The sequence below is a fragment of the Talpa europaea genome (assembly GCF_964194135.1).
Source record: "Talpa europaea genome assembly, chromosome: 6".
Taxonomy (NCBI): domain Eukaryota; kingdom Metazoa; phylum Chordata; class Mammalia; order Eulipotyphla; family Talpidae; genus Talpa; species Talpa europaea.
Window position 1 is genome coordinate 50299479 of NC_140072.1, and position 10177 is coordinate 50309655.

A 10177-nucleotide genomic window follows, 5' to 3' on the forward strand; every position below is an offset into this window, starting at 1 on the left:
ACCCCAGACCCTGCAAACCTACCTGCTCTAAATAGGTTCTGCCATCTGCCATATCAACACAAAACATATGAGACTTTAATGGGAAGGAACTTTAATACAATTAGGAAACAATACAGGAAAGGCAAAGAATCTAATTTCTAAATCAAGCACCCAAAGTTACCCATCCCCTGGTGGGTAAAAGTCCACCCAAGCAGGACTGGCACAGAGCAAGGCCCCAAAGCCTGCTACAAATCTAAAGCATCTTCCAGTGGGGACCCACAGAAAAGGATCAGAAAAAACCAGACAAGTCTGGAAGGAAAAGAGCAAAATCAAAATCAAGACAAAAGCCACCCACCATTGTCACCTCCCCACAGGTCTCTAACCCACATCTGTGTCACCCAGTCCACGACCAAAAGGCAAGCGCAGTTTCTTCACGTGTCTCTAGGCTCCATGCGCCTCCTCCAGGTCTCCTTCTGGCTCTCCATCCTGCTTCCTTCCTTCCTCAGTGTCCTCTGCAGCTTCTTCTCTCTCTGCTCAGCTCCATCCTCCTTTTGGGTGGGTCAAGAAACCTGGAACCTCCCCCTTTCCTGGGGACCACCCTGTTACAATTGTAACAATATTGTAGTTATGTTATAGGGTGGAAGGAACCTGGAACCTACACTTTCCTTGACAATTACCTGGAAACAACCCAAGTGCCCAAAAATAGATGACTGGATCAAGAAGATGTGGGACATATACACAATGGAATAGTACTCAGCAATCAAAAAAGATAAACACATGCCATTCGCAGCAACATGGATGGAGCTAGAAGGAATTATGCTCAGTGCAATAGGTCAGAAGGAAAAGGAAAATATCAGATGGTTTCACTTATAGGAGAGAAAAATAGGGGAACCTCCAATAAGATATCAGGGGAAAAAATAATACAAAACACAACAAAACAAAAACAGACAGTTATAAACCAGAAACATCCTGCAGGGGAGGAGGAGGAGAGGGAGGGGACAAAGGGAGGGAGGGAGAAACACAGGGGACTGTGGTGATGGTGCACGGGTGCATTGGGGAAGAAATTCTATGGAGACTAAACCTGGGGGGCGGGTAATGAAAACATTGTTTAAAAATGAACAATGATGTAAAAAATAAAAAAATAAAAATTAATAAGAGTTAACTCCACAAAAGGAATGAGCCCTCTTCCAAAGAGAAAAAGAAAAGAGAAAAAATCAATTTCTGCACTAGCAACCCTCCTGCCCAACTGTGACCTGTGACCATAACAGTGCTTCTCTTCACTGACCTCCTTAGCAGAGCCGCTCTCCTACCACGGCTGCCCACCTGCGACCATGCAAGCCTCTCTTTTACAAAACCTGCCCCTTTTGGGGACATCACTTTCTGCCTGCTTGTGTCTATGCAAGTGTCCTTTACCCTCCTTTCCCTTTTATATTAAACCTGCCCATTTGGATATAACTAATGCCTCTGTCTCATGGGGAAACTCACCTGAGAAATTTACTGGTGTTGCTGAAAAGGTATTCCTGATGAAAGTTTCCCCTGAGTTAACCCATGGACCCACTCTCTGAACCCAACATCTCCAAAATCTACTTCAGAACCATCTTTTCCTCTTTCAAGCTTAAGTGTGGTGTTAGTCTAAGAGTACAAATTTGTCCTCTTTTCTAAGAATATTGTTGAAGAGAGCACACACAGACCCCTTGTAAAACTGTCACTGCCCCTGCACCCAGAGATAAGCTCAACTAGAGAGAAGCCGACAGCAGTAAATACTCCAGCAAACCCCTCCTGCAGTAGAGACCTCCGCCCCTGGCAGTAATTCCCAGCACACCCTCTCCCAGCAGACCCTGCTGCCCTCTGTTCTCATGAGCCAAAATCTCTGGCAGTAGCCTAACCCTATAAAGACCCACACTCCTATTTTGGGGAGCAACTCTTGGCCTGCAGAGTCTTCCCCTCATGGACTTTCAATAAGCCCGTTTCAGTCTTATACCCTTGGCCTCCTCTCTTTTCTAACAATTGTGAAGCTACCCAGTCCTAAATTAATTAATCTAATCTGTAAATACTTACTGAGTCCAAATTATGTGTTAGGCACTTCAGATATGACAATAAATGAGGCACATTTGCTGACCTGAAGAAACACTACCAAAAAAAAAATTAATGAGTTTCATTTATCCAAGTATACACTGTGTGCAACTGACCAATCTGAGACTTAAGTTCAAGTGGAATCTGATTCCAAAACCCTGAGGCTTAACTACTAGTCATGCTGCTTTTAAGTGAAATGTCAGTCCTTACTTGCTCTGGAAGTCTTTCTAGCTGTTTTCATTTTGCCTTTGGTTTGCTTTCTGGCATCTAAAGAATTTACTTGGGCCTGCTGGGCAGGAATTATTCAACACTGTAAGTCCAACAATTATTTGAGGAAAAATGCTAATAGAAGGCAGAATTGCCTTTGTTTTATTTTGTTGTTAATGAAATTTCAAAATAACTAGTCAATGTTGGCCAAGAAACAATTCAATCACAAGGAGGACAGTCTTTTATATTTCAGTCAAACTGCATATACATTCCACTTGGGAGGACAGCAGTTGTGAAAGGAAAGCTGGGGGCAGGTGCTCTCAAAGGTAGTTTTATGCTGTGATCTGCAGATAGGAATTTGCAGGGTACCACTCATATTTGCTGTCTCAGACACCCCACAATGATTTTTCAGAACCATTAATCAACAGGTGATTAGGTCAAACCTAACATTTGATGTATTTGAAGTTAATTTTTCCATAAATGGAAAATTATATAACATCTGATAGAAGCTAAAAGGAAACACCTCTTCACCATTTCAAAAGGGTTTTAAGCTATTATTTAATTCCCTCTGAATTGCTTTGAGGCACAGAACTTCATCTCCATTTCACAGATAAGTAGAAGAAGAAACTGTGGGAGGTTCAACATCTGGCTTCAGGCCATGTAAAAAAATCAATATCAGAGTAGAGATTGGAACTTTGCAAACTTGGGTCCTTTTGACTTCTCTGCTTTGCGGACAAAGCATCTTGCAAATTGACCCAGTCTTTGAAAAGCCAATACAAATGTGTCATACAAATTCAAACTTTCTGACCTGTATTTCAGGCTCTTTGGAAATGCCCTACTCTCCAAAGACATGAGGGTGGGGGAGGACACAGTATCAAAGTGATTCCGGAATTGTCAGGCCTAGTCTCCCAGCCTGGAATCCGTTCCTGGCTGGGAGACTAGGCCTGACAAACACCTCAGCTGCAAAAAGCTGTCCCCAGGGCCATGCCTTCTGTGCCATCACACAGGGCACTAAAAAGGGACTGTCCCACTCTCCAGAGAGGGAGGGGCCAGCCCTAACCACGGGCCAGGATGGGAGGACAAGCTTGACCGTCACCTGCCTCTGACTATGAAGAACCCAGTGCAGGAGAAGATCTTCTCTGAAGAAGCCCAGAGGTGAGAGAGACTCCCCTGTTTACTGTTTATCTGGGCAAGCCTCGGGTGACCCTAAAAGTGTCAGACATAAAAATCATCTTTTTGGAAAATAAGGGGCCACTTACTCTGCCTTACTCCAATTCTTTGGACTGACTTACTGGTTAATTGTCCCCCTCACTAGTACAAATGGCCAGCCTGAGCCAGGACACCTTACAGCACTGCTACCTTGCTCACTGTGAGGCTACTTGTTTATACATTTTTAGTTTTGTTTTCCTAACTTCCTCTATTAGGGTAGAAAAAATTGTAACTAAATTCCAAACTAGCAACCTCCACAGCCACTATTGGCTCTCCTAGCTGCTGCTACTAAACATAAAATGATACTGAAGTCCTAGGTCTGACTAATTCTGTCATTTTGGCTACAGCACCTCCAGGTGTTTAGGGCACTAGCCCAACATTGCTCCTTAAAATCTCTAGTCTCAGTGATAATACAAAATCACAAAACCCTGGACCTGCTTACGGCTAAAGTAGGGGGAGTTTGTGCCCTCTTAAATGAAACATGTTGCTTTTGGATAAATACTTCTCATGAGGTAAAAGAAAATTTAGAAATACTAAAAAATATATATATACAAATTATGGATGATCTCAAAAAACAGACAGAACAAGGGCTTAGCTGGACACAGACAATCTTTGATTCTATAAAAGGACAACTTCTGTCCTGGCTACTCCCTTTTCTCCTTCCCTTACTAATTCTCTTTATTGTTCTTTTGTTTGGGCCCTGCATCCTTAATGCTCTCTGCTTGCCTGGAGGCCATCAAGCTCCAAATGGTCCTTCACATGAAACCCAAAATGACGGCCTCCACAGTCCATCTTCCGGGGTCCCTTATATCATCGCGCTGCGATGGAGCCCTGACTGCTTCCCCTCATCGCCCACTTTCAGCAGGAAGTAGTTACTGATCAGAGAACGACGTCCCTTTTCCCTAACTGCAGTTAGGGGTTCCTCTCACAAAAGGGGGGAATGAGACACCGGGCAAGCTAGGGTAATTAGGCAGTTTTAGGGACAGTGCAGGAGGGGACCTCTGAAGAATTAAGGGAGGTTTCAGAGATAAGGACAACCAAGGGAATGTAACCAATTCCACTGGGAAAAACAAACATCCCAGGACCATTGATAACAAAATGGAAAAAACAAACATTCCAGGATGGTCCTGGTTTTCTTTAGGTGATAAAGTGTGGAGATGCTCTCCCGGAAGACTAGGCCATAAAGATAAAGATGTAACAAATGGGGAAAGACTGACCTGTTAGATAAGGAATGTGAAGATCCCCACTCAGTAGCAAATTAAGTGAGACAGCCGAGAACTGACCAGTCACAAAGAGACTGGTGGAGCTTTAGAATAATCAGGGAAAGAAAGTATATATTCCCTGAGATACGACTCCACTTTGGCTTCCTTGCCCCTGGCCTGGGAGTCCCACTTTATTTCTGTTCTTTTTTCTCCTCAATAAACTTTTTCTTTCTCTAAACCAACTGCCTCTTCTTGCTTGCTTGCCTGAGCATCTGCGAAGTTCCTGCTGCGGCTTCGTGAGACACCAACCCCGTTGGGGGTCTAGCGGCTGGGGCTCAGCGCTGCCCTGCAGTCTGGAATCTGTTCCTGGCTGGGAGACTAGGCCTGACAATTCCGGTATCAAAAGAATCATGGTGGAAATGGAAGTGACAGGGCCTCCCCGGTGGCGCAGCGGTTGAGCGCTGGGTTGCAAAGCTCCCTGCGGCTTCTGCAGCGCAGGTTCGATCCCCGGCTGCTCCCTGGCCACTGGAGGAGAGTCCCACATGGCACGCAGACCTCTCCTGCCACCCGCTGCTCCCCTCAGCAGTGTACTTCAGTCCTTCTGCCTGCTCTGCTCCCCGCTCTGCTCTGGTGAATTCTCTCACCCTCCAGTGCTTCTGACTGTACCCAGTGCATGTATAAACAAACAAACAAATAAATAAATAAAAATACATGCCTCTTTAAAAAAATAAATAAATAAAAGAAATGGAAGTGACAAACCACCATACATTTAATTAATCTTTTAATTGTGGCTGTCTAGCTCTTCACTCATTTATATAATATAAATAATCAAACAAAAAACTGGCAAAACTGCAAGAATAATCTTTATACTCTATGAATACTATAATGATTATTAGAGGGAATGAGGTCCATGGGAGGAGGGGATAGGGTAGGGAAGGTGAGAGAATTATGATTTTGGAGCTTTGGTGGAGGGTAAGTATGGTATATTCAGACATGTATCAAAAATGATATAGTTATGTAATCTAGGCATAAGTCAATAAAATTAAAAAATAATTCAAAACCAATTTACCACTTTCTTTGGCAAAGTATAATGTCTTAAATTATTCCAGTAGAATACTAGTGAGTCATAGAGCTAGCAGAAAGCTTCTAGGGTGAGAAAAGAATAGAAAAATGCCTTGGAGGAATAAGGAAGGCTCCAGAGATAAGGGCAACAAATTTCAAAGGGGACAATCAAACAGCCCTGAGATTAAGGGCAACAGGACATTTCAGGACAAGGACTGGGCCATAAAGAAAAATGACCTAAGATAAGGGCTGAGATGCAAAATGTAATTCTGGGCACAGAAACTTTAAGACAGAGTTGAGTGAGACCACTGAGAACTAACCAATCATAGAGACTGACAGGGCTTTGGAATTATTAGGCAAAGAGAGTCTATATTCCCTGGGGCAGGGCTCCATTTCAGCATCCTTCGCCCTCCCAGGCCTGGTAGTCCCACTTTGTTTCTGTTCCTTTTCTCCTTAATAAACTTTTCCTTATATCTATTTCTCTAAACAAAGCTGCTTCTTTTTACTTGCTTGCCTGAAGTTCCTGCTGCAGCTTCCTGAGACACCAACCCATGGTGATTATAGTGGCTGGGGCTCAGGCTGCCCCCGCAGGCTGGGATCCATTTCTGGCTAGAAAACTAGGCCTGAAAACCTGAAACTGTGGTAACAGTAGTGTACATCTAGTTGATATTTGAGAAGAACCTCAAAGGTTCAACTTCTCCTCAGTCCCTTCAAGGAAAAAGAAACAAGCAAATTAACTTTCAGAGAAGGAGTAATTTCTATTTTTTTTTAATTGAGGTAATATTGATTTACAACAAAATACATGATTTAGAGGTGGATCACATTCTTCAGGGGTATGTTACCACACCACACCCACCACCAAGCTACTCTCAATCCTCCACCACAGTCCATAGTGCCGCCTCCTCATTTTGCTGTCCCCCTCCGTCTCCTCCTCCTCTGGTAGCCTCAATTTTACAGTCAAATTTCTAGAGTTTGGGGCCTCCCCGGTGGCGCAGCGGTTGAGCGCTGGGTTGCGAAGCTGCCCGCAGCCTCTGCAGCGCCGGTTCGATCCCCGGCCGCTCCTCCCCGGCCACCGGAGGAGGGTCCCACATGGCGTGCAGACCTCTCCTGCCGCCCACTGCTCCCCTCAGCAGTGTACTTCATCAGTCTGCCTGCTCTGCTCCCCGCTCTGGCTCTGGTGAATTCTCTCACCCTCCCGCGCTTCTGACTGTACCCAGTGCTTGTATAAATGAATAAATAAATCTTAAAAAAAAAAAAAAAAAAAAAAAATTTCTAGAGTTTGTTATTGGTTTGGTTTTGTCTGATCCTTTATTTTGTATTTGATATTCCACATGTTACAGGGCAGGGAGAGGGGCACCCAGGACCCCCAAACCATGAGAACCACCTTGTTACACACATGTAAATAAAACAGAAGGAGTGATCCAGCCTCTCCCAATATTCCTCACACAAAGCAATACGGAGCATACAAAGAAACCAAACAGGGTTCCAGAGGGCTTGTTGTCACTTACATAAATGAGCCATGCTCACCCTGAAAATATGTCCCTTTTGAGTCTCTTACCTTATGATTAAGGATGAAAAAAAAAGGTTGGTTATATATTTTTGCCTACTACCATTAATAGTTTCCTGACCCCCCTTTTTTTTTTTTAAAAAAGATTTATTTATTTATTTATTCATTTGTTTGTTTGTACAAGCACTGGGCACAGTCTGAAGCGTGGGAGGGTGAGAGAATTCACCAGAGCCAGAGCGAGGAGCAGAGCAGGCAGAAGGACCGAAGTACACTGCTGAGGGGAGCAGCGGGCGGCAGGAGAGGTCTGCGCGCCATGTGGGACTCTCCTCCGGTGACTGGGGAGCAGCCGGGGATCGAACTGGCGCTGCAAAGGCTGCGGGCAGCCTCGCAACTCAGCGCTCAACCGCTGCGCCACCGGGGAGGCCCCGTGACCCCTTTTTAAAATGTATGATGTTGACACTACTTACTTCATTTTAACTACATAGACAGAGTTAGATAAACTAGTATTAATTTTTAAAACTACACAGCAAGCCATTTTGTAACAGATTTCAGAAAAGAGGGAAAGCAGAGCAAAGAACTGAGCAAGCTTTGAGAATTAAACTTTATATTATTGCCTAGACTACTTCACGGAGAGATGCTTATGTTGGTTGATTAATTAGCATGTTTTGCATGAGTGGTACTGTTATAGGGCAGGGAGAGGGGCAGCCCAGACCCTGAAAATCTGCCTGCTCTAAATAGGTTCTGCCATCCGCCACATCAACACAAAACATATGAGACTTTAAAGGGAAGGAACTGTAATAAAATTAGGAAACAATACAGAAAAGACAAAGAATATAGTTTCTAAATCAAGCACCCAAAGTTACCCGTCCCCTCGTGGGTAAAAGTCCACCCAAGCAGGATTGGCCCAGAACAAGTCCCCAAAGCCTGCCACAAGTCTAAAGCATCTTCAAGTGGGGACCCACAGAAAAGGATCAGAAACAACCAGACAAATCTGAAAGGAAAAGAGCAAAATCAAAATCAAGACAAAGACTGCCATTGTCACCTCGCCACATCTGTTTCAACCAGTCCACGACCAAAAGGCAAGCGCAGTTTCTTCACGTGTCTCTGGGCTCCATGTGCCTCCTGCAGGGCTCCTTCTGGCTCCATCCTGCTTCCTTCTGTTACAGGGCAGGGAAAGGAGCAGCCCAGACCCCGCAAACCTGCCTATTCTAAATGGGTTCTGCCATCCGCCGCATCAACACAAAACATATGAGACTTTAATAAGAAGGAACTTTAATACAATTAGGAAACAATACAGGAAAGGCAAAGAATCTAGTTTCTAAATCAAGCACCCAAAGTTACCTGTCCCCTCGTGGGTAAAACTCCATCCAAATGGGACTGGCCCAGAGCAAGGCCCCAAAGCCTGCCACAAGTCTAAAGCATCTTCCAGTGGGGACCCACAGAAAAGCATCAGAAACAACCAGACAAGCCTGGAAGAAAAAGAGCAAAATCAAAATCAAGATAAAAGCTGCCATTGTCACCTCCCCATGGGTCTCTCACCCACATCTGTGTCACCCAGACCATGACCAAAAGGCAAGCGCAGTTTCTTCACGTCTCTCCATTCCATGTGCCTCCTCCAAGGCTCCTCCTGACTCTCCATCCTGTTTTCTTCCTTCTTCAGTCTCGTCTGCAGCTTCTTCTCTCCCTGCTCAGCTCCACCCTCCATTTGGGTGAGGCAAGAAACCTGGAACCTCCCCCTTTCCTGGGGACCACCCTGTTACAGCACCTTATATACTCTTAGAGTACTGAACAATACATAGAACAGCTCCTAGTCTTTCAGAGCTTATGGGGAACAAAAATAAGTTATTCATTTTTAAATACATATTTTTGAAAGCTTATTTCATCATAATTATTTGTAAAAATCATCAAAGATAAAAAAGTAAAGTACATGACAAGTCTCTTTTCCTATATAGAGTATATTAATATCAGGAAAAAGAGTAGACGAGTAAACAAATACTTAAAGCAGTTGCAGACTGTAGTAAAGAACAATGAAGAAAAACTGTACAGTGTGAGAGAGAATAAGAAGTAATTGCTAATTGGTCAAGGAAGATTCCCCTAAAGGGGAGATTTTAGGCTGAGCCCTGAAAGATGAGAAGCCATGTGAGAACTATGGGAATGGTATTTTATTGAGATGGGACAGTGAAGGTAAAGGCTTTGAATGGGAAAAACTTGATTTGAACTTAGCCACCATCTAAAAGAGGAGATGAATGGCTCATAGAGGATAGGAAGACTGATATTCTTTGCAATTTTTTAAAGATTTATTTATTTATGCATATAAGAACTGGGGTACAGGCCAGAGGTGTGGGGGGTTGGGGTGAGAGGATTCATTAGAGACAGAGTGGGGAACAGAACAGGCAGGTTGACTAAAATTCACTGCTGAGGGGAGCAGCAGGTAAGAGAGGAGAGGTCTGCTGTGCTATGTGGGTTTTCGGTCAGCTCCCTGGCCAGGGATTGACCTCGCACTGCAATAGCTGCAGATAGCTTCTTAGTGCTGAGACTTAACCCCTTGCACCACCAAGGAGGCCCTAAGACAATATCATTCTTGTATTTAAATTATACCAGCTCACTGGACAAGAAAGCAATTGCTTAGAAAGTGTGAACTGGTCCATTCTGGAGTGTATGAATACTATTACAACAATTGGTCTCTGAATTGAATCTTCTCTCAGAAATGGGTCTAAGGAAAATATTGCTTAGCACTAAACCACTCCTTGCCATAAACTTGAATAAAAAATTTGTTTTAATGAATTAAGGAATTTGTGATTTAGTGAAGCAGAAGACATGGTGTTCCATGCAAAGCCATGAGCCTAGGAGAGGCAGAAAAGGCATAAAGCCAGTTGACAGAGACATTGAGTTGTACCTTACCGAATTCTGTATGTCAGACAATAAACAGCAGAAGTTC